Genomic DNA, 21,451 nt, shown 5'->3' with positions numbered 1-21,451 from the left:
CATTTAGTGTTAATTAAATTTTAAACAGATGGGCAGTATTTTAATAAAATTCCTTGTCGAAAATCAGGTCCAAAGCCGGGATTAAGTGTATTTCCAAGACTTTTTTTTTCGCTTTTATCGGGGTCGTTTCATTATATAGTTTAGAATTTCGGTCGACTTGGCTGCTCCGGCAGCGAATTTTAGCAGCAGTGGTGAAAACTACGTGTGATCCGTGTCAACAAATGAAGTTTAAAAAACAATTTTCTTATATTTACCAGGATAGGAATTATTTAAAAAAAATTACGTTAAATTCCGTGTCCTAGTTTCGTATTATAAGTGTATTTGCAACAAGAGGACACATGAACTTGTCCGTTGTCGAGGTCAGATGTCACACATCACTGGCAAGTAGGTACTGAAAGAATAGCTTACAATTTTTTTGTGATAATTTAATTTTCTTTTAAACTGGTTTTGTAACTCGGGGAGTGCAAAACTATCTATTATCCAACGAGAACGCAGTTCAAGTATTTTTTTTATTCAGGTGGTCTCTAGTAATTTTAAAACTGCGTGTTAAAATGTTTGAAACTTTTCGAAAATGGCAAGAGCTAATAATGCTCCCTAACTGTCCAGAGACTAAGGATGAAAATAAAATCCAGAAACACACTTCAAACTTTTTTTTTTGTTCTCGCGCAGTAGTCTTTTCTCGTTCAGCTCATCTTCTCAAATCCCCGACCGCCGGGATCTTGCAGATAAAAAATCCCCCTTTTGCTCCTGATTCATCCACGCGGAATAACAAGCAGCTGTAGTCTTCGTCCGCTCCCGAGAAGGACTACTTTTTTTTCCTTCTTCTTTCATCCCCGGACCCTGGCCTCATCAGTTCTGATTGTAGCGCGATGGTCCTAAGATCGCTACGCCAAACGCAAGGGTCGGAAAATAGTCCGGGGCAGAAGAGAGGTGACTGAGGGTCGTGACAAATGTGTGGTGAGAGCGGAAGAACTGATAAGAAAGAAAGATAATAATAATTTCATCTGCTCGGACCGGCAGAAGAGTGATGAGACCATCAACCTGAAACTTTTTTTTTCGCTGACTTAAAAAAAAAAAAAACGGAAATCCAGCGGTAGCTCCTTGGTACGAAACCGTTTTTGAAACTGATTAGAAGCTGTGAAAGTTGATTTGCAAAGCTGATGAAACTTCTTCGAAATTATCCACCGATGCGACGATTACAACATTGAAGTTAAAAAAAAATTCTCTACGCAGCACCACAGGGCATGTCGATACAACGAAGTCATCAGGACGCAAACGAAAAAAAAAAAAAAAAACAATTGTAACGAGACAAAACGGCAATGTTCAGAGCAATTCAATAAAAGTGTCAGAAGGTTTGTTTGTCGCCTTGCTTGTAATAAATTTTTGAACCTCCGGTGTGAACTATCATTGTGTATTTTGAACCTCCGGTGTGAACTACCGTGTATTTATAACCTCCGGTGTGAACTATCATTGTGTATTTTGAACCTCCGGTTTGAACTATCATTGTGTATTTTGAACCTCCGGTGCTATCAATGTGTATTTTTTTTCGCAAACTATGAAATTACTTGTCGAAGACACAGATGGCAGCATCTGCGCACACTTGTGCATTTGCGCGCTCTCATTCATCCCACTCTCGGATACTTACACACACTGTACTGTACACTCGCCTGTGCGCTTCTACACGCGTGCACGTGTTCCAGATGTTTGTGTACTCTTTCTCATTCCCTACCCCTCTTCCTGAGACCGTGGCGCCAACACATTCATTAAAAAAAAAAATGGTTGTCTGTAAAGTCGGTTTACGGACGATAGTTTAACGTGACAACGTCATAAAAAACATTGATGAAATGATTGCATACTTTTATGAATAAAATTTATTCATTTTTATTGAATTATCACTATTTTGTATGGATACTAAGACTGAGTGAAATGAAATCTACAATTTAATTGATAAATTTACTTTTATTTGCACTCATTAATTCAAATATGTTTATTACTTTAACGAACAGATTATTTTAACTATAACTTTTACACATGTTTGCTATTTAACTTCTTCCAATCTGTGTTATTCTGTTAAGGATAGGACGATGATAGGAAAAGTAGGAAACGAATGGGAGTGTTTCAAGTTTAATGTGCCTCGAAAAAGTCAAATCGATTGTTCTTCCAATCGAGTGGAAGAGAGATAGATGCGGCGCAAGCGTACAATGAGCGTAACATAACACAGCGTAACGGGACAATGTGCGTAACGGGTCACTTTTTCGTGCGTGCAGCCGGCGTTCATTGATTTATTAAACGTTGTCACGTAAAAAAAAAATCTTAGTTCTTGGTAGGCCTACACGGCATTTGGTGGGAGTTATTTCGTGAAAAAAACGGAACGGAAGCCGATGAATGGAAATGTGTCGCAAGGATGGCGGACCACGTGTAGCAAACATAAACACGTATGTAGTCACTTACGTAGACTTAGTGGACATACCAAAAGTTTTGGTGTGCCAAACTTAACTTTATAATAGTAAAAATATCCTGTAATATATCATATTAAATTGTATAGTCATAAAAAGAAATATTAAGAATTAAAAAAAATGCTCAATACAATTTTGACATTCCTTAGTTGACATTGAAATGTAGAGATAGCGCAACGTTCATCATACTGCAGAGACACAAAAAAGTTGTTAGCCTGAATATACTCGACGCCATGTTGAATAAAAGAATTTCGGGGTTAAACTTTTACTGTTAAATGTTGAATCAGTTTAATAAGTTTAAGGTTTGTTTGTAGGAAGTATTTATAGTCTGATTTATGTTATTTAAGCATATATATAAAATCGTAACTATATATATATATATATATATATATACACTGTTACGATTTATGATAGGGAGAATTGGGTTCGTATGGGATAGCCAAATTAAGTTTTATTACATTTTTATTAATTAGTAATATTTACATTTAATACATAATTGTACATAAAAATGTCCGGTCACCAATTACTGGCATTTAAAAATGTTTATTCGCAAGTCACTCAATGTCTGTCAAGTTCCACAGTTCGCACTCCTCACTGGAGCTGGGATTGACAGTGGTTCACCCCTTACCTCGAACCAGTGGTAAAATTCCACTTCATTGTGAGTTCAATTTAGTATGAGAACTTTCCTCACAATCGGGCAGAACATGTCAGGAATTATTTGATCGTTTCTTATGCTGGATAACACGCTGTTTTTACTCAATGGCGCTCGAATCCCGGCCAGCGGACTAACTTAAAGACCACAAAAGTATGGACAATGACCTGCCACACCTCGAAAAAAGTTATCCTGCGAATGCTGCTTTTTTAATTTTTACACAGTTTCACACTTGGAGTGAACGACAAGTTTTTTTTTTTCTGTTGCAGTCCAGATAGATACGTTACTTGTTATCGAACTCCATGCTCTTAGAGCGTTAGTTTTCTGTGTCGCATGGTTGTGCACAGGGGATTAAGGTGACGGTATGGACGAGTCTGAATTCGACCGAAAACCTCCGCTTCAGGTTTATTTTCCATATAAATAATAATGTAAATGTTCGTTTGTTCAAAATTTTAAATCTCCGAAAGTTCTTCACTGATTATTTGAAATAAAAAAAAAAAAAAAGATGCTTTGAAATACGCGTGTGTTTCAATATACCTATATCACACCTGTGACAGGTAAAAAGATAGATAAATATATCGGTTTTAAATATTTTCATTGCTATGGAGTGATATATGTAGATATGGATGTATAGGGGAGAGGGATAAAGAAATATAGAGAGTCATATAGATATATAAATATAGATATATATTGAGATAAAGAGATATCGTTAATTTTATATTTATATAGATATAGAGAGCTAGAGAGAGCTATATATTACATAGAAAGACCGAAAGATAGAGATTAGAAATAGATAGATAAAAATATGCTTTTTATATGTGTAGCTACTTCAAAAAACATACAAAAAAATTGATAGAGACATTCCAACGCACGCTGGGCATTAGCTAGTTTATTTAATAAAACTCTGACACTGACGGACAGACAACGAAAAACGTAAACAGTGGTTCTAGAAGCATGCAATTTTGCGTAGGAGTTCATTATATACAGTTAAGTGAGAATTAAATTTTATTTTCTCAGCAAATATAACTCTGCCACACGACGGGTACTAACAAACATACGATAAAATTTGAACAACCTTATATCGTTTCCGTAGTGTAGCGGTTATCACGTGTGCCTCACACGCACAAGGTCCCCGGTTCGATCCCGGGCGGGATCACATAACTTTTTGCTTGAGCACTACGAAAGTATTTTTTTTTAAATTTCATCCCTTAACAGGACGAAATACGGGATGAAATTTCGTCTGGAATTTTGAAATTTTTAAGTAAGAATAATGGATGATGTTTTGGCTTCTATTTATAAATAAAAGTAATTTGTATCAGCGGGTTTTGGTAATTAATAAAAAAAAATTGAGAAACAAATACTTTTCAATGGGGCCCACGGCTAGTCACAGAAAAAAAGTGCAAACATAATTTATCATATATGGTATCAACTGCTTCTCAAGGCTAGTATTGGCTTTTGGAGTTGTAGCATTACATTTGGTCTATTACCAATAATAGATAAATCATTTTCAAAAAGCGTTTCTATAGTGTTAAATTAAACAAAATATGTACTTTACCCTTAAACCTCAACGTTAACAAAAATTTTTTTTGTCAAATTTTAAAATTAAAAAAAAAATTAAACACCTGGCTGGTATACAACACGGATAACACTTAATATACGAGAGCAGTTACAAATCAGGGAAACTGGTTGTTAAGCCAGATATAAGTCTATGAAAGTATTTCGAGAAAAAAAACGTTTAGTTAAAAAAAATTGTAAGCTAGTTTGACATGCAGATTCACTACGTGCCCTATATATATATATATATACACATATATATATATATATATATATATATATATATACACATATATATATAATAGCACACTGCACCTAAACGCCACATACATGTATGAGAAGTAAGGTTGTTAACCGCAAATTATTTAAAAAGAGATCAATTTACGACAGTGGCACGTTAAGACGTTTTGCTTCGGATGCAAAACTTTGTTAAACTAAACTTCAACCACTTGGTGTTATTATTTTTTAAGGAAAAAATTTCAGTTGTTTAGCTTCAACTTCAAAGGCGAATACCAGCCTTCGGAAACAGACCTGGGGATTATCCATCATTTTACTCCCGCGTATACAATAATCTACATATTAATTTCCAGCAGCACCCCTAACACCAATACAAGTTTCGTCCCAAAACGCATCAAAATAAATTTTATAGTATAGCACCACAAACCATAATTTTTTTTATAAAATTGCCAATTAATTTTGTCAATCTTTATTAATTTATCTATTTAATAAATAAACTAGCTGAAGAAGCTGGCGTTTCCCAGATATTACTTCTTTTAGTATATTATGTGTTTCTGCATTAAACACTGAATAATTTATCTATTGAAATATTTAGTTCCAAAAGTAAAAGAAGCATCAAAATATAACAGCGAAATTTCATCAAGATAGACCGAAAAGTCTGATTCTTCTCGAAATCTTACGTCAAGAGTGAACTTACTGTTGTTTTAAAATTCAGGTTTGAAAAATTACATCGATATCGAAATAAAGCTGTAGATTTATACAGAAAATAAACAAACGTGATCTCTTCTTTATGTATACGGAATGTGTCATACCGCAGCGTCGAACCGAGAACATTTGGTAGGCCAATAACTCACGATTCTGAATCAAAAACCAAAATTCCAAAAGGGTGCGATAGTTTTCGTGTTATAGGCATTTTTCTTCTCGGAAGTTTTTAAATCCCAACCTACACCAAATTACTAGATACTGTGACTAAAAACATATTCTACGGAATCATAAATAACATTACTATTAACAACTAAAAATAAAATCAAACATGCTAAACTTAAGGGGGAAACAATTATTCTTTGCATGACTTTTGAGGCATCACTTTTTAATCGGATAACTTTCACTATTCACAATGTAAAAAATACTTTTATAACTTAGCCAGTTATTAGATTTAATTAGCCATAATTCAAAATAACTTGATAATTTAGTAGAAAAATGTTTTTTAACAGTATGACTAGTAAAATTTACTCGATTAAAAGTTGCTTGCCGCTTAAGACTTGAAAGTAGCTTTTCTTCCCTAAAAGTATAGAATGTTTGATTTTATTGTGACCGTGTGTATTACTTGAAAATATTCGCTAATGCTTCTCCATAGACTCTTCACTGGTTATGGATGATGTGAATGGTGTTATATTTATCCTTACCTGAGAATTAGTGTGGGAAAAACTAAATAATGTGCCGTCACAATGAACGCTCACTAAACAAGTCACTGATAGGGTACTGCTGTGTGCTGTAGTAACCGTGAAAATTCAGAGCTGCAATAAAATGTGCACGTGGGTTGAGTGAAATATCTTGCTTTCGGCACTTGGAAAGACTACTGGGGTAAAACCAGACAGGTAGATAGCTTGGAAAGAAGTATAAAAGTGGAAGTCTTGCTCAGAAATCGATTATGCCGAGTATAATTCAGACTAGTAATGAATGTTCAAAAATGTTTCACTTGCTTCTCAGACGTTCCGTATTCCCAAGGATTTCCTGGAAATAGGTGAAGGGGGAGGGGGATTTTTTATAGTATATATACACGGGGTTATGAGAAGTATCACGATACAGACATGCCATAGATAACATAAATAGCACTGAAAGAGAGAGCGAGAGGTAAGTATCATGACAAGATGGAGGTTTTCTAAAGCTAAGTATAGTAGTGGTTTTTTTTTGTACGATGGCCAGTAATGTTTCAGAGTCTGACCGTGTGGTGGACATAGAAAAATGGCATACACCCACTGTTTGTGTGTCCATGACATACTTCTATGATTTTCTATATTGTAAAACTGAATTTACGCCTTTTTCACCCCCTTAGGGATGGTATTTCATAATTATATGTAGCCTATGTGTCTCCGGCCCATAAACTATTTACATGCAAGAAATCATGTCCATCCGTTGCTTCTTTGCTGCGCGAAAGAAGGACAAGCAGACAAACATATTAGAGATAGGAATTAGAAAAATTCACAGGAATGAGTGAAAATCAGAAAGACTATTAATGAACACTATTTTTTGGCAGTGTCAATATAGAATGTAAAAATTTGCGTCTGCTAGATGAATAATAATGCTTTACAAATTTAATTTACATTTCAATGAGAATTACATCTTTAGGGGGAAGTTCCCACTAAATATTAAATTACCAACGTTGGTTGTTAAACTAGTATTGTTTCTTTTATTGAAAAAATCTATGCAAATATTGTGTAAGCATTACAGTTCTTCGATCAAAAGCGACCATCAATTTCAAGATATTAATGAATAGTTTCTATACCAGGGGAATAATTTAAAATATGCCCAATTGACAAAGAGTTTTAATAAACATTAAAAACTGATATATAGGCCTATGTTATTTTTAAATATATTTGGCGAGTAATTATTTCATAATTTAACACATATCATGTTATACCGCGCGGATATGAACTTCACAAGTATTTATGAAACCACAAATTCAAATAATGTCGCTGGAAAAGCCGGAGGGAGATCGCAGGGGGCTGCTTTAATACTAATTTCTATAAAAATTCCTGAAAAATATTTTTATTTGCTCAGGGATATTTTTATGTACCAATGAAAAGAGAGGGAATGAATTCAAAACCGCCGTACCCCCTCCCACTGGACACAGTTTAGAATGCACGCCAGCCTCCCTCCCTCCTCCCTCCCGGACCAAACCAACCCCTAAAGCTATAAATTAGGCGAAAAAAACGAGTAGGCCACGTTCATTAATCCACTTTTTTTTTTTTTTTTTTTTTTTTTTAGAAACAATGGGTTTTACTTGGCATTGCGGCGGCCATTTTAATATTTTTGAAACAAAAAAATACCAAAAAAGTAAAAACCAATTAGATTTTAATTAATTTTATTTCGGGCCGATATTTCGCTGTGTAAATTAACGTACCTATATGTTTAGCAACTTGTCTGAAATTTCACAGTCCTCATAATTGGTACCAACGGTCTACGTATCCTTTTATAGTCTAAGATCCGGTATAAGATAATCATCCCATCGTCTTTTATTTATTAGTGATAAGTAGGGACTGGAAAAATTCGCGGGTTCAATGACGTCCAGGATAGACTCCACGATCCTGTGCACACTCGGGCAAACGTCGCCTGTTCATTGGCTGCTGACTAGTGAGGCGTCTCAATTGGGAGACTCGTGATTCGATACTGCTTTGACTGAAGGTCTATAATTGGCCCACAGTCCTCCAGGTTAACAGCGAACCAATGGCAGAAGTTACATAAAAATACAATTATTTGCATTCTAGCATATCGCGAAATGAATCCGCGAATTTTTTCGGTCTCTAGTGATAAGAAATCTATATATATAAAAGAAAGTCGTGTTAGTTACACTATTTATAACTCAAGAACGGCTGAACCGATTTGGCTTAAAATTGGTAGGGAGGTAGCTAGAACCAGGAGACGGACATAGGATACTTTTTATCCTGTTCCCGGAGAAAAAAATAAACAATAGTTTAAAAAAACTAAAAAACACGCTTTATATAGAAAATCAAGAAAGTATATTGTTCACAATTATCATAACCCACTCTAGATTTTTATTTAATTAAATGTCACTTTTCATTTAATTAAATGTCACAATATTTAGTAGACTTTGTTTAAATCGCGCCAAAGAGAAACTGAAAGAAAAGAGTTCGCACATGAGCGAAATGGTTTTCTTTACAATGTGCGAACTATTTTCTTTCAGTTTGTCTTTGGCGCGATATAAACAAAGCCTACTAAATATTGTGACTATATAAATTGACGAAAATATTATTTTGCTAATTTAATAATGGAATAATCTTATCAAATTAGTGTATTTTCATCGATCCTCAATAAATCTACAAAGTTTGAATGAAATCTGGCCGTTTAAAGTGGGTCAAAATCGCACCCAAAGGAGTCGGTTACAAACATACAAACAAACAAAGATACAGGTGAAGCTAATACAAAGCGTGTAAAAAAAGTGGTATAACAAAACGCAACTGAAGGCAAAACGAAAAATTTATCAGTCATAACCTCAGTCTAGCCGTTAATTTGTTAAAAATGGTATATAAAAACGCAACTGACATGGAATAACACAACACAACTGTCAGCTAAACGTAATGTTGTCTATGGTTAAGTATGGTTGAAAATTTGACAATTAACAAAACACAACTGACAGTTCGAGGTAATGTTGTCTATGGTTAAGTATCGTTGAAAATTTGACAATGTAAAATTTTAAAGTTGACCGGTTGATGTGTTTTTTTCGAGTTTCTATTGGCTTATCGTGCCAATATTATCATTAACAATACCATGCCGCGACCAAGACGATCAAATCTTTCCCGACAAGGTCGTGATGCAACTAGGATTCGAAACATTGCGAATGAAATGACTGAGGAAGAACAAGAAATTGCACGTGGAGAGCGCCGCGTTAGTATGGCTCGACTTCGTGCTTCTCAATCACAAGAGCAAAGCGAGGCAGCCCGTGAAACGGCTCGGTTGGCAATGCGAAATCGTCGAGAAAACCTCAGAGATCAACAACTAAATAATTTTCGACGCACAAGAAGAAACTTATCAAGTAGGCACTGATTTGAATCGAGCAGCGTTTCGGTACGATTGCAGCACTGATTACTGCTTGCATTACTAGCGTTCGCATTGGGCCAATGGACGTTGTTTGCGAGTTCTGTGGCGCATTTAAATTTTCCGGTGAAACGCCAGGATTGTGCTGAAATTGCCATTATTGACTCCGCCACCTGAGCCATTGCATTCATTGCTTCGTGGCGAAACACCCGAATCACGACATTTTCTAGCAAACACTCAAAAATACAATAGTTGTTTCCAAATGACCTCATTTGGGGCAGACATTATCGAAGAACGAGGATTTAATCCGACATTCAAGGTTTTTATTTATTTTTGTACTTACATACAATACAGTAGAATAATAATATACTATACTTATTCTTATGTATTACTAGCTTTTACCCGCGGCTTCGCTCGCGTTATGTCCTTAAGTATCAAAGATAATTTCAAAGAAAAAAAATTATGGTAATTGTTTTTTTTATTGCGTGACTGTAATCATCAGTATTTAAAAATTCTAACATCCGATTCAGCTTAAAAAACTGAAAACATGATTTATTGAAATACTAGGTGACCCGGCGAACTTTGTTCCGCCTTAGAGGCAATAAATGAGCATATTTTGGATTTTATTAAATTCAATTTTTTATTAAGATAATAAAAATAAATAAAAAAATCAAGTATTTTAATGATTCTTTATTGGCCATTTATTGCCTCTAAGACGGAACAAAGATAATAAATATAAATAAAAAAATCAAGTAACTTAATGATTATTTATTGGCCATTTATTGCCTCTAAGGCGGAACAAAGTTTGCCGGGTCAGCTAGTAAATGATAAATAATATACTCACTGACATATCGCGAATAGGTTGCCTAGTTAAATTGCGTGCGGATAATTTTAAAAAATTAAATTTTTAATTAAATTTATAAAAAATATACTTCTCTCATTAGTTATTTAAAACAATCGTACACTAGTTAAGAGAACATACCCAACAGAATTGAAAAAGTAAATGTTGCCTTCTTTCCCCTCTGTGCAACTGTGCAGTTGCCAGGTATAAGCAGGTTACTGATATACTCTCATCAGTTATTTAATCGTATATTATATCAAATGAAAAGCTTATTTTATTCTGAATCTAACCGTATTAGGTTGCCTTATTAAAAAGTTGATCCAATGCATCAGTTTGTGAACTACTTCGTGTGGTGGCCAGTGTTTGTGAAAACAAAACATGTGGAAATTTTTAAGTGGGAAGTAGGTACCACTGGTATAGTAGTACTTTTGAGAACTTTCAAATTGAGACAAGTTATGACTAGAGACCGGAAAAATTGGCGGATTCATTACGTGATGGGCTGGATTTCAAAAAAAAAAAAATATATATATATATATATATATATATATATACACACACACACATATTTAAGCTTGTTTTGTTATTGGCTCACTGTTTATCTGGTCGACTCTCAGCCAATGAGAAATCCCTCCACCAAAGAAGTATTGAATCACATTTCAAACAGTTGCAACAATTCACAAGCCAGCAACCAATGAACTGGCGTTAAGGTGGTTTAGGCCCCTCAACCTTGGGTGTTTACATCTTTTTTATGTTATCAGTATAAAATTTTGAAATATTTATCTCAATTTTGGCCATGTCAAGGCATAAATAATATTCCCCAGACCTTAAATATATATATTTTTTGCAACCACGTAATATACTACCAGGGTCTGGTCTGTAAGCGCAGTGAGAAAATAACTCATTATTTCACGCGGGTGACGAAAAAAAAAGTATTTTTTTTTTACTTGACAAAACGCAGCACGTCGTTCGTCAGAATAGGCCATTTTTTTTTTCGTGTCACGAGTCCAATAAAGACACACAAACAGAACTGCCAGAGAAACCACACTCGTCGTTTTCGGGTGACGCCACTTGATGGACTGACTCAGGAGAGGCAGTGATGCCAACTAGCCAAAAAATTTTCCACCAAGCCTTTTTTTTTTTTTTTTTTTAAATCCCCCAAATTCAGACTAAAATACCCTTACTTCGAACGTGATAAAATTTTTAATCCATTTATACAGTTAAATTTTGTAATATTTTTATTACTTAGCATAATTGCATAATTGATTAGTTAAATAAAAAATATGTTTACACATTTCCAATTTTGTAAATATATTTAATTAAATTACTTGCATTATTAGTAGAAATTATTCATTTTCTCCCCAAAAAAATTCCCTAAAAAAATTTATTCCCCATAAAATCCCTTTTGTTTTAATTTTCCTCCCAGATTTGGGGGGAAACTCCCCCAAGTTGGCATCACTGAGGAAACTGGTGCTACAAGTACGTACATAACGCGCAACATTACGATTCCTGTTATTTTTGGGTCCCCCTCGCATATTTCATCACCTTATGCTTACATTGTGTTCGTTGTTTAAAAGAAGAACGAATGGAATAGGATATTCCAGAGCACTAAAATCGATGAATTTTACATTTCGAAAGTGAATTTTCTCCTTTCCCTAAAACTTAGTTCTTATTTATTAGTTTTTATATTATGGACTATTTTTATGTGGCATAGTTAAGGCTCTGTCTACCACTTAGTAACGAAGAAGTAAATGATGTAAAAAAATAATAAAACAAAATGTAAAAAATTATAGCTTACATAAATTCAAACAAATACAAAGGAAATAAAACGGCTCTCAAATAATATCTTTAACATTAGGCTAAACGATACAAACTCAAGAATTACTTGAAAGTAGCCTACTATTGTATTATTTATATTCAATGAACACAAACCTAATATTAATATTTCTAATGGAACACTGCTTTAATAACAACAGTAATACTAATTTTTTATTTAGTTGGGTGCATCCAACGTTGATTGTACTTTAAAAGCTTTTAATGAAATATCCAAGTGTGAAAACTATTCGTGTAAGTATGTCCAAATTATTTCGACGCTAAACCAACCTTCTGGTGCATCGACAAAGATATATATATATATATATATATATATATATATATCTTCATCAGTTAATTTTTTTTTTTTGCGCTCACTCACAATTTTCAAGCAATTTTAAATCTTTGTGCGTTCAAGTTAATCACTTGACAGTAATAGAAGAACGTAAAATGATGTAGACAACAGTTATCTTGCTGTAGAAGAGACTGTCGTTTCATCGCTTTTTTTACGATAGTGCCACAACCCCCTTGGAGGCAAAAAAAAATGCTCGAGCAATTCATCATTAAAAGAAAGGTTGCATCTAATTCTATAAGGATATCCTCTGCAACTATTTTGATGGTCAACAAAAATGGCTAATATCCTTTAAGGTACACTGTATAATTATTTTATTTTGTAAATGGAACAGAAGTATTCATGTAAAATTGCGGGTATTTTTAAATATGCACAATTAATTGAAACAAATCACTGTACCACAACAAAATAGTGTTCGCAGTAATACTGAGTTCGGATTCTTATCCGGGCATTTATGTTTTGTGTTCTTCCATTACTTCTAATGGTTATTTTTTTTAACCTTTCCCTGAATAAAAGCATAATAAAACAAAACAATGTCAAATTACTGAACATTCGACTAATTTTCCATGGTACCAAAAAAAAAATTATGCTCGAATGAAACATCAATAAAAATACGAAATTATTCGCCAGTTTCAATAAGAAATTCTCAGTATCATCTTGAATAACGTACTTCATGTGTGCAAAACTAACCATAGCCATACGTCGCACAAAGCTACAAAATATGGGTTTCAAAGAAATCTTTTGTAAAAGTAAATGTTAAGAATTTTATTTTTCCTGTGTACACTTTTAAAGGTTCCTTCGGGCTATTAGGTCGTTTAAGTGGGGAAGCCTTCTTTTCACAGACGAGAGAGCCAAATGCCCGATCGTGCATCTTCGTTTTTTTTTTTTTTTGGTTCATTGTAAATAAATATGAAAGTGTTGATAAAAGGATACTAATGATCAATTAGGTTAGGTTAGCTACATTATAAATATTTTAAAACATTGTGGACGGTTGATTTGGTTAGGATAGCTACATTAAATATACTGTGAAATCATGTAAACTTCGGGGAACTTCGGGTTTTGGCTCTCTCGTCTGTGAAAAGAAGGCTTCTCGTTTAAGTGGGCATTCGGGAAGACATATATAATTGAAGCGGTGTTTCTGTAAGCACAGTGGTGAAACAACGCACGCACATAGTTACACAACAAGCCACTAGATGGGACCAGGAACAGTTACTGCCGCGTTGTCAATCAACTCCTCTGTTTGCACGTCGTCCCAATAAAAAGGTCCACAAGGGAGCGTGCAGCTGATGGCATGCGTCTGTTTTCATGTTTCATGCTCTTTTTTTTTTTTGCGACCGTCGCCGACAATCAAAGGGACTATCGATTTCCGGGAAACCGGAGGGTAGTTGGGCCGCGGAAAATAAAACATGTGGCAGTATATATATTATGGCGGTCGGGATGGGGATGCGAAAAATGTTTACTGCTGCGCCACAAATAATAAAACGCATCCGTTATCTATAAACACAGCGAAAAATAAAACTACCCAAGGTTCTCTCTCTCTCTCTAAAAAATTTTTCAGAGCAATATAAATACAGAAATTTTCGCTGCAGTAGGGCTACCACATGATAATGTAAATATTCCAAACATGACACCTATTTTGTCTTTTTGACAAAATTAAGGCAAATAAGCTGCCTTTCAAGTAAATTAAGAGACGATACAACTATCGCTGTGCAGTCGGTGAGAAGTTCTTGGTTCGAGTCTCGGGTATTGCATTAGCTTTAATTAAGTTAACAGCTTTGGTCACACAGTCAGTAGATTGTCAAATGAAAAAAAAAATTATTTCAACACGCTAGAAATAGTTACGTAAATATTTGTTAGATTTTATCTCGAGGACTTATTTTATGTAGCAAAGTTAAGGCTCTGTCTACCACATAATCACAAAAATGTCATAGAATGATATTAAATTAAATGTATACAACAAAGCATACAAAAATACAATTAACTACAAAGGAAATACAACGCTTATCAAATACTATCTCTAAAAATAGGCCTAACGATACAAACTCAAAAATCAAATTACTAAAGAGTAGCCTACTATTGCAAGATTTACATTCGAGTAAAAAAAACTAAAACTACTATCCTAAATGGGACACTGGTTTACTAAAATCCGTAATGCGCAAATACTATTTATTCAGTTTGATAAATCATGGAGTATTAATGAAAAAATGAAAAAAAGTCCCAAAATTTTGAAGTGGTACTTGGGAACTACAGAACGTACAGAGCTGCGGTTGAGCTCAAACTTGTGGAAAATGTAGTTTTATTTAAAAACGGTCAAAGTGAGTTTTATGCTACCACATATAGGATTTAATGCAGATTTTTTTTTTTTTTTTTTTGGAAATACGCCATTGCAGTATGCTATGCAACTGGAACGGCGTATGCCCAAAAAAAACTGCATTAAATCAAAGTTCCCCATTGTATGAATCAGTTGAAGAGCGTACCACACATACGATTGAAATTATAAGCGAAAAAAATAAACATGCAAAAAGTTTGCTGTGTTTTGCGAATGTCTCAAAACGCACCAAGAAATGTTGTTGGATAACTCCAGATTCAGTTTCAGACCCCACCTCCCCGCCCCCCCCCCCCCCCCCCCAAAAAAAAACATGGGTAATGATAATAAAACTGACTACTGGAATTTTTTTTTTCACCGTGAAAATACTATTTGCCCGTGTCATTAGTAAATTGTTTGGAATAAAAAGCACACTCTTCTTACAATGGCTAAATATCGGCAATTCCCTGAGATTGCGATAGCAAAGCAACGTGTTATAGGCTAAATTTTTTTTTAAATAAAAGAGTGATAGCTGCTACTGGCTGGTGAAACAAACTGTTGCCAACCTTCGGTTGGAACGAAACTTGTAAAGAAACATGCAACGGCTCTTAAATGCTATTCGTAATCAGACAATTTTAATAAATCTCGAGCGGTTTGTAAATGACGTGTTAACATCTGGAGCTATGCCTAGCCAGACGAGGCCACCTTTTGGCTACGACCACGCAGGGCGCTATGCTCGCTATGTTCGCGATGTTCGCTACGCGAGTAAAACACAGCCAGCTGCATCTCAGGTGTCACTGACCACACAAAGTTATGTTCGCTATGTTCGCTATGTTGACGACGTCGCCAGGTGTTTGGTTCTCAGCTACTTTTTTTCCTCTAAAACGTCGCTGACTTCGCGTATGCACAGATAACAAAAAAAAAATCCGTTTTCGTGCGGAATTGTGCCGCACTTCTGCGTTGTGCTTTTTTAAGAAGTTTAATTTTTTCTCAGTGTTGTGCTTTAATAGTAGAGTCGACGGAAAATTTAATTGAAAGATTACGAAAATATCCATGAAGGCAGGATATGCAGGACAATGCCTGGGATTTCATTCCAAGGTAACGCCATCAAACTGAGTTGAATTTATCCTGAAATAAATTTGGTTTCGTTCTCACACGCAACTGCTTCATCAAATTGTGAAAATCTTCCAATTATTTTGTGTTTAAATTGAATTCGTGAACCCGTTTCTTTTTTACGTTCACGTACTGCGAGAGCCAGCAGAATGTCATCATCGTCGGAATCATCGCTCCAATCCCACGGCATGCGTCTCTCTAACGTCGCGATTTGGACTGTCCTGTCTGGCCGCCTGGCGCAGCGAACAGGTAAGGCACCACAACGCCGAAATACCACAACGCCGAACGTACAATAACGCCGAAAACCATAACGCCGAATGCCAAATCGACTACAACGCCGACAGCTAGAAAACAGCTGTGTACCACAACGCCGAAATACATTAACGGCGAAAAATGTAATGGCAGGACTGCCACAAAGATTAGGTTAGGTAAGGTAAGGTAAGGTAAGGTTAGGTTAGGTTAGGTTAAGTTAGGTTACGTTAGGCTAGGTTAGGCTAGCCTAGGTTAGGTTAGGTTGTGGTACATTTTTCGGCGTTACTGTGTTTCGGCGTTGTGGTACACATCAGTTTTCTAGCTGTCGGCGTTTCGGTCAATTTGGCATTCGGCGTTATGGTATTCGGCGTTATTGTACGTTCGGCGTTGTGGTAACGACCCCAGCGAACACAGCGAACATAGCGTAGCTTCAGGTGTGGCCTCGGCTTACGTCACGCTACGCCGGAGTACGTTAACGGTTCTGGCCCCGTGCAAGCGACTATGAATATTCCACCAGCAATATCATTTAACCTCTGGCGCCGGCGGGTCGGGTTCGCGTGCACATGCACACCTGCAATCACCGGTGATGAGTGAGAAATGTAGAGAGAGGTGATGTTGAAGGGGGGGGGGGGGGGGGAAGCAGTTTAACGGACCGTGTGCATGGCTGGGGCAGGTTTTCCGTCAGAATAAAAACAACGGACTACCTGTATGCACGTTTACACTGTCCCGTTTCCCCCCCCCCCCCCCCTTCTCTTTCCCAACTGCCCGAGTTGGTTTTGAGACCATTTAAATTCCCTTGCAATCTCTCTCTCCCCCCCCCCATTTCCACCAAACATCATTCCCCCTCCACTACCCTTCACCCATACAAACCAGCTGTTTGTTCGTTCGTTCATGATTTCCACGTGAAATTCCCTCCCCCATTCCCTCCCTCCCTTTGCAAGGTTGCCAGAAGAGCGAACAATAAATAACTCGACCGGTATTTTCTCACTCTCTGTTCCTCTATTTTTTTTAATACCTGCGGGACCGTACAACAACGAATGCGAGTACATCGCAGTGTATCTACTTAACCGCGCGATTTAAAGAGTAATTTACGTTCGCTCAGAGGACAAGGACGTGTGAAATTTCCACGTGTAGTCACTGCACGGATTAAAAAAAAAAATAAAACTGATTCAACAATTACAAAAAAATGGCAAATTTTTCACCGTAGATTCCCGCGTCTACGAGTCCATTCCTGCACTGGCAAATGCTTTCCAAAACACGTGGTTCTGGATTTTTAGTTACATGTATAATTTTATTTCGGAATTTCTGTTTGTTCAATTTAGGCTTACGGGTTTTTAAATACAGAACACTAATGCAGAATATTGATTACATAAACCACGTAATTTAGTCCCAAATTTCTGATCATTACAACACCAAAATAAAAGTGAAATACTTCAAATTATGTCATAAATTGATTAGTAGCAAAATGACCAGTAGTCATACTAAAATTTTAATTATTGTATTTATTCAGTACTTATTAAAAGTTAGTTCTTTAAAAGTAATAAAAAAATTCTTTTTAGGCACAGTCTACAGGCGTAGGTAGATTTCGAAGTACCTACTTATTCCGGAAACTTCTATAAACTTCTGTAACATTTTAAACACATAATGTACATAATATCCTATATGTTCTCCAATATCCCATATTCCAAAATGATAGACAAAACATTTTTTTTTCATATTTCATACAGCGAAAATGTTTTGAATGTTTTTAACTCAATGCATCCAGCATTGAATAGCTTGGAACGATTTTTCATATTATGCCTTCTAAGGTAGGAATTAACTTTGTTGATCTTCAAACACTAATTTTTATCCCTTGCAATAATATGTGGGCGTATAAATATTTGCTTTGGTTTAAACTAAATTCGAACAAATTTGATAGTAAGGAAGTATGAAGTTTTATTGATTACAAACTTCACATACTGTTTTTACTGTAATAATTCGTCTCATCAAAAATTGTTTCAGCCAAAGGTCTTAGTTAATATTTAGGGTTTTTACAATAAATTATAACTGATTTGATAGTAAAACTAATATAAAGTTATGATTTTTTTGTCTTTTAATCCTTGTTTTTTTCACCTATTTCAGTAATAGTTGGTTACATAAAAGTTTGTATACAACAAAAGTTTTAGACCAAATTTATGAAGTTAAAATAAATAATAACGTATTAAATAGGGTTTTATTTATTTTTTATTCCAACCCCTTTATTCTTCAACCCCTTGCAGTAATGTCTAATACTATCAAAATTGTTTCAGAACAGAGATTTAGATTATTCCTTGAAAATTTACAATCAATGGTTAGAGATTATAATATAGTTTACCTAATAAGGGAGTAATGATTTTTTTTGTTCTTTAACCCTTGTTTATTCCACACTTTGCAGCAATGGTCGTTGTATCAAAAAATGTTTTAGACAAAAGTTTTTGAAAATATTTTTAAGGTTTACAAACCATTTGAATGTATTTAATATCGTGCCTAATAAGGGAGTTATGCATTTGTTTGACCTTTAACCTTTGGTTTCTTTTTCCACCCCTTGCTATAATTGTTGGTCATATAAATTTTTTTTGGAAGAAAGCTAAAGATAATATTTTAAGGTTTTACAATAAATAAAAACGTAATTGTACATTGTAAAAAAATATGATTTTTTTCATTAAATTCTACCCATGTTTTTTTTCATACCCTTGCTACAATAATTAGTTTTAAGAAATTATTTCAGGCAAAATATTAAGATGAAAATTGCACAATTTCCAAACAATCTGAATGGATTCAATAGTGTGTCTAATAAAGGAGTTGTGGATTTTTTTTGTCTTCCAAGTCTTGTTTTCCCACCCCTTGCAGTTATGGTTGGTTTTATCAAAAATGTATTTATTTAAAAGTTTTTTGTATTAATCCTAAGAGTTATAGTACGTTCAAATGGCTGAGATATTTATCTTTATGTGGGAGTTATAGCAATTTTTATGTCTTTTCAAAAAACTTTTCCCATTAATACCCTTTTGGTGGAATTTTGGCCATTATCTAACTCGACCGCGATTTTCTATTTGTGAAAAATTACAGCAAATATCGTCCCCATAAAAATGTGATGTATATAAACTTTTGAGTTGACGATGGTTTTTGGGTCTATGGACCATTAAACGACGATAAACTATATAAACATTTCCGGAAATCGCACCATGGTAACGGCTGCAACAGGAAGTCTTTCTTCTACATCTACCTAAAATAAGGTGTCTTAACAGCCTGTTATGCAAAAATATTACTTTTATTTTTTCTCTTAAAATAACGTCACAAAAAAAAATTCAAAAAGCACACAAAATAATTTTTCAAATTATAATATTCTGTTGAAAGGAACCCAATAGGTATAAAATAAGCCTTAAATATATAGCCAACAGCAAATGTAACTCGAACCGCGAGCAATAAACGGAGTGAAAACCACAGAAACGATTAAGCAACGCTGACCATGGAAGCTACATTCATTGTCCATAACCTCTCGTTGTCAGGACCCTCTTAAATAAACTTCTTCGTATTTATTCTAGCTGCCGTCAGCACATAGTTTCCACGCCTACGGAAGAGTGAGAAGGAGAGAGAAGAAGTGAGATAAGTGTCCTGACTGCTGAATGATTAAGTGAGCCCGCGCGGAAGTTATCTAATTAAGAGGACGAAATTTATGGCGAACGCGTAGGAAATGAATGTCGCCACAATTTCTTATTAGTCGCTCGTAACTTTGCGCCGACGTTTGGGCTTACATCGTAGCTTACCTCTTTTTTTTCTTCACTCCAAGACAAACTATGGCAAGAAGGTGGAGAGAGGAAATAATGCCTGAGAACTAAGGACCTTTGCCTGTCACATCACAGTTCTTTAGTGAGGTACAGAACTGACACCGCGCGGAAAAGTCAAAATGTTGTCTTATCACGCGCACTATGTCCTCCCTCATCATAAGCTACAGTGTGTATATAACTGTCATTTACACTCTCTTTCCGATGGATATTTCTGCCACTAGCTCTGTACTTGTTTCCGCGTGCCATGTTGCCAGATATACGCCATAGAGCACGAAAGTTTTAGACACAAATATATATATATATATATATATATATATAAAATATTGTATTTTGTTAAAGAAAATTTGGAATGAGAAGTTTGCAAATAAAATTTGTAGTACTTTATTAAGAGTATCATTAGGGTAGTATTACATGTTTAATTTCTAGGGAGTTCAACTTTTTTTTGTTTACAAATGTTTCATATGATTTATTAATAAATATAATATTGCCTCTGTTTGAGCATAACAAAAAATTTAATGGAATTCCTAGTTATAATTACAGACAGACTGCTATAAATAGTTTCTCATGTGAAATAATAATTGATTTTCAGCAAAGAATTATTATTTTCATATCATTGTGACTACAATTGTAATAATACTGTTTTATATATACTATTTTATGGCCTTAGAAAAATAAAAAAAAATAGTACAAACAAAAATATTAAATCTTATTATAACTAAAGTTGGTATACCGAAATAAGATTTTTTAATATTAACAAGCTTGTTACTCTCAATCTGGCAACTGTTGGCGACATTTACTATGTACTTGAAAAAAAATCAAAAAAATTATTGTTAGCCTCAACACGAGCGGTAAAAAAATATATATTTATTTCCAATTCAAAAAATGAAAGTCTTGTTACTAAAAATGTTTTGACATCGAGTTCATTAGATAGACTATGACCGGTGATGAGATGCTAATGTAGGATCGACGAAATGAATGGGCAGAGAGAAAAGGGAGTAGCCCAACGCACGACCAAGTAGGCGCAAATTCATATCTATAATAAATTTGGGTATCGATCTCGGAACTCTTTTAGGATTGGAGTAATTTTTAAAATGTAACGTAAATGTGAAACCACCGTGCTACCATCTGTGGTGGTTGGCGCGAATCAAAGTTCACAAAGACAAAGGGAAACTTTATAATATTAACTTCTTAATGTATTTTAACAAGATATAATATATATTGAATGAAATAAAAGTTTCATTCTCTGGACGGGATAACCTCAAGAAAACCAAAAGGCAACGTCGGCCATGTTTTCCGTTTCT

The 21,451-nt window shown here is 34.9% G+C and overlaps 1 protein-coding gene and 1 non-coding gene across 2 annotated transcripts in view; one reads left to right on the top strand and one right to left on the bottom strand.

The window, feature by feature from the left end:
- The window catches only part of LOC134539008 (uncharacterized), a 308,737-nt gene that overhangs the window by 180,288 nt on the left and 106,998 nt on the right, over positions 1-21,451 (bottom strand). The gene's annotated exons all lie outside the window — the stretch shown is intronic.
- Trnav-cac (transfer RNA valine (anticodon CAC)) lies at positions 4,192-4,264 on the top strand. Its single transcript has one exon. It is a non-coding gene; the product is annotated as a tRNA-Val (tRNA).

This window comes from Bacillus rossius, chromosome 14, assembly GCF_032445375.1.
Source record: "Bacillus rossius redtenbacheri isolate Brsri chromosome 14, Brsri_v3, whole genome shotgun sequence".
Classification (NCBI taxonomy): domain Eukaryota; kingdom Metazoa; phylum Arthropoda; class Insecta; order Phasmatodea; family Bacillidae; genus Bacillus; species Bacillus rossius.
Note: the sequence above shows the minus strand (reverse complement) of the source record. Positions and strands in the feature narration are given on the sequence as shown.